Source organism: Anolis carolinensis, unplaced genomic scaffold (genome assembly GCF_035594765.1).
Source record: "Anolis carolinensis isolate JA03-04 unplaced genomic scaffold, rAnoCar3.1.pri scaffold_10, whole genome shotgun sequence".
NCBI lineage: Eukaryota > Metazoa > Chordata > Lepidosauria > Squamata > Dactyloidae > Anolis > Anolis carolinensis.
Genome location: NW_026943821.1, coordinates 20,609,605 through 20,623,798, shown reverse-complemented (window position 1 = coordinate 20,623,798; position 14,194 = coordinate 20,609,605). Strand labels below are relative to the sequence as shown.

The window sequence follows — 14,194 nt, the reverse complement described above, 5'->3', positions numbered from 1 at the left end:
CGGATGCTTTGAGCTCCCGGCTCCGAGGGCTCCCTGCCGGCTATCTAGGCCAACGGGGCACCATCTGTCCGGGGCAAGATTATTGCAGATGAAATAAGAAAAGTCTTCCCTGGAGATTAAATATTGAATAGCCACGTGAATGCCGCAGTGTGGCTGGTACTGTTCTTCCGAGGAGAGAGCAGGGAACCCTACCCTCAAATGGCACCATCAATAAAGGACTCTGTGTATTCTCAGGAACCCTCTGATCAATCGGAGGAACACTCTTGTGAAGCTGCTTTGGGCCTCCTTTAGAAGAGGAAAGCAGGATATTGCACTAGGTAAAGGTAAAAGTTTCCCCCTGACATTAAGTCCAGTCATGTCTGACTCTGGGAGTTGGTGCTCATCTCCATTTCTAAGCTGAAGAGCCGGCGTTGTTCATAGACACCTCCAAGGTCATGTGGCTGGCATGACTGCATGGAGCGCTGTTACCTTCCCGCCGGAACGGTAGCTATTGATCTACTCACATTTGCATGTTTTCGAACTGCTAGGTTGGCAGAAGCTGTAGCTAATAGTGGGAGCTCACTCCGCTCCCCAGATTCAAACCTGCAACTTTTCGGTCCGCAAGTTCAGCAGCTCAGTGCCTTAACACACTGCGCCACTGGGAGATATCATACTATGCAACACAATTTTTGTTACTGGGTTATAAATGTCATTTCTTAATTGGTTCTATCACAAAAACATGGGAAAAGTTTATTAAAATGTAAAAATGTTTTTTTGCAGGACATCATGCAGCACATTTTGCCATAGTCTTTCAATGAATATAATAATAATAATAATAATAATAATAATAATAATAATAATAACAACAACAACAACAACAATAACAACAACAATAACAACAACAATAATCACACAGTCCTAAACGCTTGGGAAGTGTTCGACTTGTGATTTTGTGATATGAAATCCAGCATATAGATCTCGTTTGCTGTGTCATACTATGTCTTTATGTCAATAATAGTAGTAATAATAATAATAATAATAATAATAATAATAATAATAATCACACAGTCCTAAACACTTGGGAAGAGACTTGCTTATCCAAGGTTCTGGATTATCCAAGGCATTTTTGTAGTCAATGTTTTCAATATATCATGATATTTTGGTGCCAAATTCGTAAATACAGTAATTACAACATAACATTACTGTGTATTGAACTACTTTTTCTGTCAAATTTGTTGTATAACATGACGTTTTGGTGCTTAATTTGTAAAATCATAACCTAATTTGATGTTTAATATGCTTTTCCTTAATCCCTCCTTATTATCCAAGATATTTATTTATCCAAGGTTCTGCCGGCCTGTTTATCTTGGATAAGTGAGACTCTACTGTACACAGAACAATCAATTAAAAGCATTATAATATCTTATTGAGTCTCAACCAATTCAACACAGTTTGTGGCAGCCACAAAAACAAAGTTTCGGGAATCGAATAACTACTTTCAAAGTAAGGACCGCACAACGAAACAGGAAATAACACTTTCAAACCAGGAACGGAAACATTTTTCAAATCTTGCTACGTAGTGTTATCACTCAGGTGTGTAAGTGTAAGCATTTTTGCACCATTCAGTTAGTTAGAATCTAAACACGATAGCTTTCATGTTTATTGTGATGTTCATGTATCAGGAGAAAGATGTGGATGCTTTTAACTAATAGTGGTTTTTTATATCCAAGGTGTTCCCTGCTTGGGTTTTAATAATGCTGTACTTACTTGGTTTTATCTTGTTTTTAATTATGTTGGTGCTAATCCATCAAATATGTAATATTTGAAGGGCATATCCTGACATTGATATTTGCAGCATTTTAATGTTTTAATGATTTATATAGGGTTTTAATGGCATGTTTTATATTGTATTTGATGGTCTGGCTTTTGTGTATTTGTTTGTTTGTCTTGCATGTGAAAGACCAATGGTCTAAGCCAGGGGTCCCCAAACTAAGGCCCGGGGGCCAGATGCGGCCCATCGAAGCTATGTATCCGGCCCCCACGGCACAAGGGCAGAAGGGGGTTGGGCTAAATGACCCAAGGGGTCTCTTCTTCTCTTACAACCCTTATTATTATTATTATTATTATTATTATTATTATTATTATTATTATTATTATTATTAAACATTGAGGCTGGGTGGCCACCTGTCAGGGATGCTTTGCTTGTGCTTTCGGTGCACAGAGACAGGAGGAGTTGGATTAAATGGCCCAAGGGGTCTCTTCCAACCCTCTTTATTATTATTATTTTATTATGACACAGCAAACAAGATAGATATGCTGGATTTCATATCACAAAATCACAAGTCGAACACTTCCCAAGTGTCTAGGACTGTGTGATGTATTTTCGGATGATGCGCGCAGATCCCAGCAGGGTGGCCTTTTGCAGCTGGCAGATCGTAATTTTGTCAATGTCTATTGTTTCCAAATGCTGGCTGAGATCTTTTGGCACGGCACCCAATGTGCCGATCACCACCGGGACCACCTGCACTGGTTTCTGCCAGAGTCTTTGAAGTTCAATCTTGAGGTCCTGATAGCGGCTGAGTTTTTCCTGTTGTTTTTCGTCAATGCGACTGTCACCTGGGATGGCGACATCAATGATCCAAACCTTTTTCTTTTCCACAACTGTGATGTCTGGTGTGTTGTGTTCCAGAACTTTGTCAGTCTGGATTCGGAAGTCCCATAGTATCTTTGCGTGCTCATTTTCCAATACTTTTGAAGGTTTGTGATCCCACCAGTTCTTTACTGCAGGGAGGTGGTACTTGAGGCATAAGTTCCAATGAATCATTTGGGCCACATAGTTGTGCCTCTGTTTGTAGTCTGTCTGTGCAATTTTCTTACAGCAGCTGAGGATATGATCAATGGTTTCGTCGGTTTCCTTGCACAGTCTGCATTTTGGGTCAACAGCTGATTTTTCGATCTTATTATTATTATTATTATTATTATTATTATTATTATTATTATTATTATTAACATTGAGGCTGGGTGGCCATCTGTCAGGGGTACTTTGCTTGTGCTTTTGGCACACAAAGGCAGAAGGGAGTTGGACTCAATGGGCCAAAGGGTCTCTTCCAACCCTCTTTATTATTGTTGTTTTTGTTGTTGTTTTTAATTTTTATTGCTCGGTGGCCAACTATAATCCGGCCCTCCAAAGGTCCGAAGGATCGTGAACCAGCCTCCTGTTTAAAAAGTTTGGGGACCCCTGGTCTAAGCATTAAATAAATTTGGATTTGGAGGAGAAAGATGGGATCAAAATAAAGTTTTGATGAGATCATGAAGGAGGCAGTCTGTCATCACTTAGAAAAGAAGGCAGCGATCCAGGTTTGTTTCCAAATGACTCCCAACAAGTTGGCAAACCCATTGGCCATCGATGGTTTGAGGCCCAACTGGGCTGACCCAAAGGCGTCCTGAATGTCCAGTTGGAGAAAGAAGGGGGTCTTTGCGGCTTCATCCCCGGACCCTTTTTGCGTCTCTCCAGCAGAGGGTGGCCTCCCCTTCCGTTTGCGAGGAAACTGATTACGAGAAGCCTCCATTTTAGATCAAAGTGGCTGGATGTTTCAAGAAGGGAACACTGTCATTGTATTTTTTAAAAAAAGGAAATCAAGACAAGGAATCTAGCCCGCACCTTCGCAACTGATTAATTGCAATCTGATTTTGTGGATTTCAATCCACTTTTACATCGCCAAGGATTGAACTTCTGATTGAAGTCCATGACAACTCAGAACAAAATCAGTCACTGAGGTCGGACCAACACTGCCATACAATGCAGTGTAGACTCATTGTAGTTCATGTTCTTGTCATCCGAATCCATTAGTTCATGTTCTTATAATCTGGATCCACCAGTTTATGTTCATACCTTTTGCATCCGTTTGTTGATGTTCTTATAATAGGAATCCATGATTCTTATTCTTGTCATTTGAATCCATTAGTTCATGTTCTTATAATCTGGATCCACCAGTTTATGTTCTTACCTTTTGGATCCATTTGTTGATGTTCTTATAATATCAATCCATGATTTTTGTTCTTATCATTCGAATTCAATGGTTTATGTTCTTCCCATTTGCATCCGTTTGTTGATGTGTTGTCGAAGGCTTTCATGGCTGGGATCACAGGGTTGTTGTATTTTTTCCGGGCTGTATGGCCATGTTCCAGAAGTATTCTCTCCTGATGTTTCGCCCACATCTATGGTAGGCATCCTCAGAGGTTGTGAGGTTCTTACCATTTGCATCTGTTTGTTGATGTTCTTATAATATGAATCCATGATTCCTCTTCTTATCATTCGAATCCATTGATTTATGTTCTTACCATTTGCATCCGTTGGTTGATGTTCTTATAATATGAATCCATGATTCCTCTTCTTATCATTCGAATCCATTGATTTATGTTCTTACCATTTGCATCCGTTTGTTGATGTTCTTACAATATGAATCCATGATTCATCTTCTTATCATCTGAATCCATTGGTTTATGTTCTTACCATTTGCATCCGTTGGTTGATGTTCTTATAATATGAATCCATGATTCCTCTTCTTATCATTCGAATCCATTGATTTATGTTCTTACCATTTGCATCCGTTTGTTGATGTTCTTATAATATGAATCCATGATTCTTGTTCTTGTCATTTGAATCCATTGGTTTATGTTCTTACCATTTGCATCCGTTTGTTGATGTTCTTATAATATTGATCAATTGGCAGCGCAGTGGGTTAAACCCTTGTGTCAGCAGGACTGCTGACCGAAAGGTCGGTGGTTCAAATCCAGGGTGAGCTCCCATCTGTCAGCTCCAGCTTCTACTGCAGGGACATGAGAGAAGCCTCCCACAGGATGGCAAAACACCCAGGTATCTCCTGGGCAACGTCCTTGCAGACGGCCAGTTCTCTCACACCAGAAGCGACTAGGAGCCCCCAGCGGTGCAGTGGGTTAAACCCTTGTGCCAGCAGGACTGCTGACCAGAAGGTTGCCAGTTCGAATCCAACCTGGGGAGAAGCGGATGAGCTTCCTCTCTCAGCTCCCACAAGGATGGTAAAACATCAAAACATCTAGGCATCCCTTAGGCAACATCCTTGCAGATGGCCAATTCTCTCACACCAGAAGCGACTTGCAGTTTCTCAAGTCGCTCCTGACACGAAAAAATATTTGAATCCATTGGTTTATGTTCTTACCATTTGCATCCATTAGTTCATGTTCTTATCATATGAACCCACAGGGTCCTGTTTTTATCAAATAATAATAATAATAAGAAGAATATATTTACTACCCACCTCTCCATTGGCACAAAAAGGAGCTGGTTCCGTATTCTACATGACATCCTTCTGAATATCGAAAGACCAAATTCATATTCTCTCTCAGTCTCCTGCAGAACCCTAAGTCATAAAATGGATTATTTTGGAGTGACTTATTTTTTTTTTTTTCGTATCAGGAGCAACCGGAGTTGCTTCTGGAGTGAGAGAATTGGCCGTCTGCAAGGACGTTGTCCAGGGGACGCCCAGATGTTTTGATGTTTTACCATCCTTGTGGGAGGCTTCTCTCATGTCCCCGCATGGAAGCTGGAGCTGATAGAGGGAGCTCATCCGCGCTCTGCCCGGGTGGGATTCGAACCTGGCAGCCTTCAGGTCAGCAACCCAACCTTCAAGTCACAAGGCTTTTATCCCCTAGGCCACCGGAGGCTCCTAGTGACTTAATGAAACTTTGATATATTTTTTTGGATTTTTTGGGAATCTGTATCAATGCAAAATCTTTGGATCCTGCAGGGAGTCGTAGGTCTTGGGAGGCAAAAGGGGCCTCTCCTGGAAGCTGGCACTAGTCGGCACCCATGCGCTGCTCCTGTTTCTGTTACGACTCTGAGATTCAGCCGTAAAGATGGCATCCTTCTGGCAAAGCCATCCTGGGAAGGAAGGAGGGGCCAGGAGGGCCTTCTTACGGTCAATGAGCAGAAGAGGGAAAGTGGAAGCAACGGCTGCGGGAAGGAGAAGGGGAAAGAAGGGATGGAGATGGAGAAAGCCACTTTGGATCCAGGGGAAGTGGCATGATTTTGGCATCGACTTCCCGTCCTCTCTCTTATTAAGACACCTTTAGGATAGAATCATAGAATCGTAGAGTTGGAAGAGACCTCATGGGCCATCCAGTCCAGCCCCCTGCAAGAAGCAGGAAAATCTCATTCAAAGCACCCCCACAGATGGCCATCCAGCCTCTGCTTAAAAGCTTCCAAAGAAGGAGCCTCCACCACAGTCTGGGGCAGAGAGTTCCACTGCCGAACAACTCTCACAGTGAGAAAGTTCTTCCTGATGTTCAGGTGGAAGAACTTTCCTAATCGCACCTAATTGCTCCATAGCCACAATCCCCATGTGGTCGCAATCGTGGCAGATGCTCTGAAAGAAAGCCAGAAAGAGAAGCATATTATATGGAACTGCACTTAGACAGGGGAGGGGGAGATTAAATGCATCGATATAGAATGTGGGACAGCAGTCCATGCAAAAGGGACCTAGGGGTCTTAGCAGAATTTAAGGTGAACATGAATCAAGATACCCAAAGGCCATCCAGTCCAACGCCCTTCTGCAATGAAAAGCTTCACATGAGCCAGCAGTGTGTTGCAGCAGCAAAAAAGGCCAACACCATTCTGAGTGTTCTTACTGGGGCGGCTCAAGCGGTAAGCAAACTACGCATTTGCTGAAGGCGCCATCTTCTCAGGGGCGCAGTTGAGGTGCATTCAGGCGCCCAGACTCCAGCTGCAAAAAGAGGGAGGGAAATACCGCTTCTCTCCTCCCCAAAGCGCTGGCCCGCTTCCTTCTTGCAAGAAAGGAGCCCGACACTTTGGGGAGGAGAGAAATGGCAAGTGATTGGTTGGGGGGGGGGGGCACCAAAAATGCTGCTTGCTTACACTTGCTCTGGTTCTTGGCCTTCTGCATTACAGGCCCCATGCATTTGGATCTGAGCCGTCTCCTTCCCAGACGGATCCATCCGGCCGCCATGCGCTTGATCCGACATGTCAGTCTCGCAAAGGCGACAATCCTTTCACTCCAGACTCCTGATTTTGTAATTAAAGCTTTTTATTGCAATCCCCGGGACAGGGAGAAGTGTCTCGATGAGTGGATCAACCCGTTCTGCAACCTGTCTGGAATCCGAACCCAGTCCCCGCATGCCGGGATGTGCAGCGGAGGAGGGCTTGGCTGTATGGGAAACCCCAAGGGGCAAAGGGTTCTTGCACAAGCCCCTTCCGGGAAGAAGAACGCTTGTCACCCTTTGAGAGCATGAACTTGCACCGAGAGATCACTTTTGGTGTGTCCCAATTGCCTTCAAAAGACCTTAAGGGTTACATCTTCCTTAAAGGACTATTTTGCTGGATATGTTTCAAAGTCCAAGCCTGTTGCAAAAACCTTGGAGTCAAGAAGGAAATGTTGCCACCACCCACGCCCTTGACTACTTGGCTGCCATACACTTGCTTGGCTTATTAGTATTAGTTAGCTATTGACTTTATTTTGATCCTGTCTTTCCCCCGATACAAGGATAGCGCAATAAACAGGACACCTATTTATCATGTTTAGATTTTAACTAACCGAATGTTGCAAAAATGCTTACTCTTTACATACTTGAGTGATAACACTATGTTACTTATTATTATTATTATTATTATTATTATTATTATTATTATTATTATTATTGACACAAAGTTAGAGTACTATATATACAGTAGAGTCTCACTTATCCAAGCCTCGCTTATCCAAGTTTCTGGATTATTCAAGCTATTTTTGTAGTCAATGTTTTCAATATATTGTGATATTTTGGTGCTAAATTCGTAAATACGGTAATTACAACATAACATTACTGCGTATTGAACTGCTTTTTCTGTCAAATTTGTTGTAAAACAAGATGTTTTGGTGCTTAAACGGGCTGCCGGCCCGTTTAGCTTGGATAAGTGAGATTCTACTGTATTATTTTTCTTTATTATTATTGGTATTGTTCCATTTATTATTTTACTCTATTAATTATTATTATTACACTTATTATTTTACTCTATTATTGTTACTTTTACATTTATTTTTATTATTATTCATACATTTATTATTTTACTCTATTTATTATTACCTTTATTATTTTACTGCATGTATTATTATAATTATTACATTTATTGTTTCACTCTATTATTATTAAAAGGATACATAAGCACATTTACATTGAAGAAGATGAAAATAATGACTTAATCAGAGCTGAACAGTCATATCTTAAATTACAGTTTGATGTAAAGATTCAAAAACATTTAAACTACTGATGCCTCAATCAATGTAAATTTATTAGTATCTCGGCTTATATTGGAGTCAATGTTTTCCCAGTTTTTTTGTGGTAAAATTAGGTGCCTCGGCTTATATTCGGGTCGGCTTATACTCGAGTATATACAGGTATATTGTTGTCATTGTTGTTGTTGTTGTTGTCGTTGTTGTAGAGGGCTAATTGGTATTGACCCTACCAAACTGGAGCCATTGAAGGGCATGCCATTTGGAGCATTCTTCCAATGCAAAATCAGTATCCATATGCGCAGCTTTGAGGCCCAATCCCCTAGTATGATGGCAAGGATGGAAAATATTCGGAAATGGGATGATGATGATGATGATGATGATGATGATGATGATACATTCACTTTTCCCAGCCTTTGCCTTTTCCCCCAAAGGGCCAGATCTCCTAGCTGGGCCTTGCTCCAAAGCGCGCCCGCCATGTCTGTCTCCTTGCATTGATGGCATTGATGCTCTCTCTGCTGGATGCGGGAGGGAAAGGGGGGCAACACACAGACAAGGAAGCTTTCTAAGCCCCTGAATAGTTGCCATGGGGACGGAAGGGAAAGGTTACCTTGGTCCCCATGGGAACGGCTGTCGTCAGGCATCCCCCTCCCAACCATCACCAGGGGGGTTGCTGCGCATCCTATATCCCTTTCCTTCCATCAGGAAAAAAAAAAAAGAATGGGATGGGGTTGCAAGGAGAGATACAAAAGGGGGGAAATATTCCCCCATAAAGCCAATATAAAAAGACAAATGGGCTCCCAGTGCTGAGATTTTGGGCTTTGGAGAGCGAGGCATCCGAAAGTGCATCCACACTGTGGAATGGATGCAGTTCAAAACTCTATAGAGTTGAGGTTCAGATGCAAAACCCCATATGGTTAACATTCAAATGCAAAGCCCTATACAGTTGAGGTTCAGATGCAAAACCCTACAGAGTTGAGGTTCAGATGCAAACCCCATATGGTTTACATTCAAATGCAAAGCCCTATAGAGTTGAGGTTCAGATGCAAAACCCTATAGAGTTGAGGTTCAGATGCAAACCCCATATGGTTTACATTCAAATGCAAAGCCCTATACAGTTGAGGTTCAGATGCAAAACCCCATATGGTTTACATTCAGATGCAAAACCCTATAGAGTTGAGGTTCAGTTGCAAACCCTCTATGGTTTACGTTCAAATGCAAAGCCCTATACAGTTGAGGTTCAGATGCAAAACCCTATAGAGTTGAGGTTCAGATGCAAAACCCCATATGGTTTACATTCAGATGCAAAACCCTATACAGTTGAGGTTCAGATGCAAAACCCTATATGGTTTAATTCAAATGCAAAGCCCTATACAGTTGAGGTTCGGATTCAAAACCCTATACAGTTGAGGTTCAGATGCAAAACCCCATATGGTTTACATTCAGATGCAAAAACCTATACAGTTGGGGTTCAGATGCAAAACCCTATATGGTTTACATTCAGATGCAAAGCCCTATACAGTTGAGGTTCAGATGCAAAACCCTATATGGTTGAGGTTCAGATGCAAAATCCTATATGGTTTACATTCAGATGCAAAGCCCTATACAGTTGAAGTTCGGATTCAAAACCCTATACAGTTGAGGTTCTGATGCAAACCCCATATGGTTTACATTCAGATACAAAACCCTATAGAGTTGAGGTTCAGATGCAAAATCCTATATGGTTTACATTCAGATGCAAAACCCTATAGAGTTGAGGTTCAGGTTAAAAACCCTATAGAGTTGAGGTTCAGATGCAAAACCCTATATGGTTTACATTCAGATGCAAAGCCCTATACAGTTGAAGTTCGGATTCAAAACCCTATACAGTTGAGATTCAGATGCAAAACCCTATATGGTTTACATTCAGATGCAAAACCCTATAGAGTTGAGGTTCAGATGCAAAATCCTATATGGTTTACATTCAGATGCAAAACCCTATAGAGTTGAGTTCAGGTTAAAAACCCTATAGAGTTGAGGTTCAGATGCAAAACCCTATATGGTTTACATTCAGATGCAAAGCCCTATACAGTTGACGTTCGGATTCAAAACCCTATAGAGTTGAGATTCAGATGCAAAACCCTATATGGTTTACATTCAGATGCAAAGCCCTATACAGTTGAGGTTCAGATGCAAAACCCTATATGGTTTACATTCAGATGCAAAGCCCTATACAGTTGAGGTACAGATGCAAAATCCTATATGGTTTACATTCAGATGCAAAACCCTATGTGGTTGAGGTTCAGATGCAAAATCCTATATGGTTTACATTCAGATGCAAAACCCTATAGAGTTGAGGTTCAGATGCAAAACCCGACATGGTTTACATTCAAATGCAAAGCCCTATACAGTTGAGGTTCAGATTCAAAACCCTATACAGTTGAGGTTCAGATGCAAAATCTTATATGGTTTACATTCAGATGCAAAGCCCTAGACAGTTCAGGTGCAGACTATTTGAAAGACCAAGCATGCGGCAACACTGTTGTTGACTTCACTTGAAACGACGCATGGCTCTATGATCTAGGAGCATCGGAGTTGTTGTGTTACAAAGTCTATGACATCCCCTGCCCTTCTTCCAACCCTATACCGAGATGCAGGAACACCCAACCAAAGCCCTCCTGACAGATGCCTATTCAATCTGAGTTTCAAGACCTGCGGATAAGCGATGCAAAGCCACTTTCCCTGCTCCGCACAGGTGTGTTTGCCTGGAAGATGTCACCAGGCTCCTAAGCCAGGGCTCATCTCCCTCTTTGTGCTCTCCTTCCCATCTTTTGTGGCTCCTCCGTCTCTGGTTGCGAAAGGCAAAGCACAAATAATAATCCCCTGACACTCATCCCTTTCAAAGACTGGCCTCTTGGGCTGATGCGCAAGTGAATCACGCCTCTCCCTTTTGTGTCTCTTTGGAGTTGAGCCAACCCCTTTCTCAACTGGTGGGAACCGTGGGATGGGTGCTATGCGTGGCTTTTGTGGTGGAGGGAGGAAGGAAGGAAGGAGAAGAGGGTGGCAGCAAAAGGGCAGGAGCCATTTGGGGCCAAACACAGCTTGCCACTTTCAGGATTTGAACCCAGAGCCTACCACAAAGCTTTATATTTGTATCTGTCTATATGTTTCTCTCTCTCAAACATAGTGAGGTATGTGAGTGCTGGATTCGGATTTTGGAAATACAGTAGAATCTCACTTATCCAACACTCGCTTATCCAACGTTCTGGATTATCCAACACATTTTTGTAGTCAATGTTTTCAATACATTGTGATATTTTGGTGCTAAATTCGTAAATACAGTAATTACTACATAACATTACTGCGTATTGAACTACTTTATCTGTCAAATTTGTTGCATAACATGATGTTTTTGGTGCTTAATTAGTAAAATCATAACCTAAATTGATGTTTAATAGGCTTTTCCTTAATCTCTCCTTATTATCCAACATATTCACTTATCCAACATTCTGCTGGCCCGTTTATGTTGGATAAGTGAGACTCTACTGTACTAGGATTTTGGAAACCTCAACTGTATAGGGTTTTGAATCTCAACCTAAACCAAAGGTAAAGCTAAAGGTTTTCCCCTGACATTAAGTCCAGTCGTGTCCGACTCTGGCGGTTGGTGCTCATCTCCATTTCTAAGCCGAAGAGCCGGCGTCGTCCGTAGACACCTCCAAAGTAATGTGGCCAGCATGATTGCTTGGAGCTGCGTTACCTTCTCGCCAGAGCGGTACCTATTGATCTACTCACATTTGCATGCTTTTGAACTGCTAGATTGGCAGAAGCTGGGGCTAACAGCGGGTGCTCACTCCACTCCCCGGATTCGAACCTACGACCTTTCAGTCCGCAAGTTCAGCAGCTCAGTGCTTTAACACACTGGGCAACCGGGGGGGCCGACCTAATCCATATAGGGTTTTGAATCTTAACCTAAACCATAAAGGGCTTCGAATCTCAATCTCAACTTTGTAGGGCTTTGCCTCTGAACCTAAACCATATAGGCTTTGAATCTGAACCTAAACCATATAGGCTTTGAATCTGAACCTAAACCATATAGGCTTTTGATTCTGAGATAAAGGTAAAGGTTTCCCCTGACGTTAAGTCCAGTCGTGTCTGACTCTGGGGGTTGGTGCTCATCTCCATTTCTAAGCCGAAGAGCCGGCGTTGTCCATAGACACCTCCAAGGTCATGTGGCCATAGGCATGACTGCATGGAGCACCATTAACTTCCCGCCAGAGCGGTAGCTATTGATCTACTCACATGTGCATGTTTTTGAACTAGGTTGGCAGAAGCTGGGGCTAACAGCAGGCACTCACTCCGCTCCCCGGATTCAAACCTGCGCCACCAGGGTTCCAACCTAAACCATATGTAAGACAATTACCTTCTGAGGGTCCTGGTTCAGATGGGAAATCAGGCAGAGAAACTCAGTCTCATGAGAGATGCAAAAAGCAAAGTTTATTTTCAAATAGCTATGAGAAGGTGAACAGCCATACATACCCCAGAGGGCTGCATCATGAAAATGGCTGTCACAAAGGCATGTTGCAGCAAATAAAGAATGTATACCTTTTGCTTATCTAAAATTGACCAATGGCTGAGGGTCTTCCTCACCTTCCACACCTACTTGGCATAAGTGATACCAATGACCTAACTTGTTTTTTCTGAGCTTTCTTCTCTCCTTAGAACTTTCTGGAGAAAGGCACCAGCTCACAGGAAGGGAGGGGCATATACAGAGGCAAAACTACATAGGCAATAGTTTACTACTTTTTGGCTTATGGTCCCTTCACATAAAGGATTTTGAATCTGAACCTCAACTATATGGGGTTTTGAATCTGAACCTAAACCATAAAGGGCTTCGACACTCAATCTCAACTTTGTAGGGCTTTGCGTCTGAACCTAAACCATATAGGCCTTTGATTCTGAACCTAAACAATAAAGGGTTTTGATCTGAACCTAAACCATATAGGACTTTGAATCTGAACCTAAACCATAAAGGGCTTTGAATCTGAACCTCAACTGTACAGATTTTTGCATCTAAACTAAATAGGGCTTGGAATCTGAACCTCAACTGTATAGTGTTTTGAATCTGAAGCTAAACCATATAGGGCTTTGAATCCCCATTTGGCTATGGAATGCCCTTGAGCAAGTCACATTCTCTCAGCCTCAGAGAAAGGCCAAAGCTGAGCAAATCTTGCTGGGAAAAAATGAATTAGAGTTGCACCAAGACAGCAAAGAAGAATCAGCACAGGGTTGCTGTATGTCTTTCGGGCTGTGTGGCCATGTTCCAGAAGTATTCTCTCCTGACGTTTCGCCCACATCTATGGCAGGCATCCTCAGAGGTTGTGAGGCCTCACAACCTCTGAGGATGCCTGCCGTAGATGTGGGCGAAACGTCAGGAGAGAATACTTCTGGAACATGGCCACACAGCCCGAAAGACATACAACAATCCTGTGATCCCGGCCATGAAAGCCTTCGACAACAGAATCAGCACAACTTGCCATTGGGAGACTAGGGTTCGAATCCCACTCAGCTTGGAGACCCTTCTGGGTGGCCTTGGGCAAGTCACACTCTCTCACCTTCAGAAAAAGGCCATCGCAAACCTTTTCAGAACAAATTCTGCCAGGAAAACCCCTTGATCGGTTGGCTTTGGGGTCGCCATAACTCAGAAACAGCAACCTCCGTTAGACGCTGTTGCAGATGACTGGGTAACCTTCCTCCTTGCCCTCTTTTCCTCTCTTTCAATTGCTCTGGAAAGGAAAGGAAATCCCACGCAAAACAAGGGAGCCCAGTCCCTTTCGGATCCCCCGCCTCATTTCCTCTTTGGCAAAAAGACTAAGCCTCGCTTTCCACAAATGACCGCTTCAACCCCCGGGAGTTGGCCGACAGTGACTCCTCTCCAAAGGACAGCTTTGGCAACACTTGCGGCCACTGGTTTT

The 14,194-nt window shown here is 42.7% G+C and overlaps 1 protein-coding gene and 1 long non-coding RNA gene across 3 annotated transcripts in view; both read left to right on the top strand.

Moving 5' to 3' along the window:
- Nucleotides 1-14,194, top strand: part of tmem39b (transmembrane protein 39B) — a 70,464-nt gene that overhangs the window by 15,672 nt on the left and 40,598 nt on the right. The window lies entirely within an intron of this gene.
- LOC134293820 (uncharacterized) lies at nt 4,495-8,422 on the top strand. Its single transcript, XR_010000781.1, has 2 exons — nt 4,495-6,661; nt 6,926-8,422. It is a non-coding gene; the product is annotated as an uncharacterized LOC134293820 (long non-coding RNA).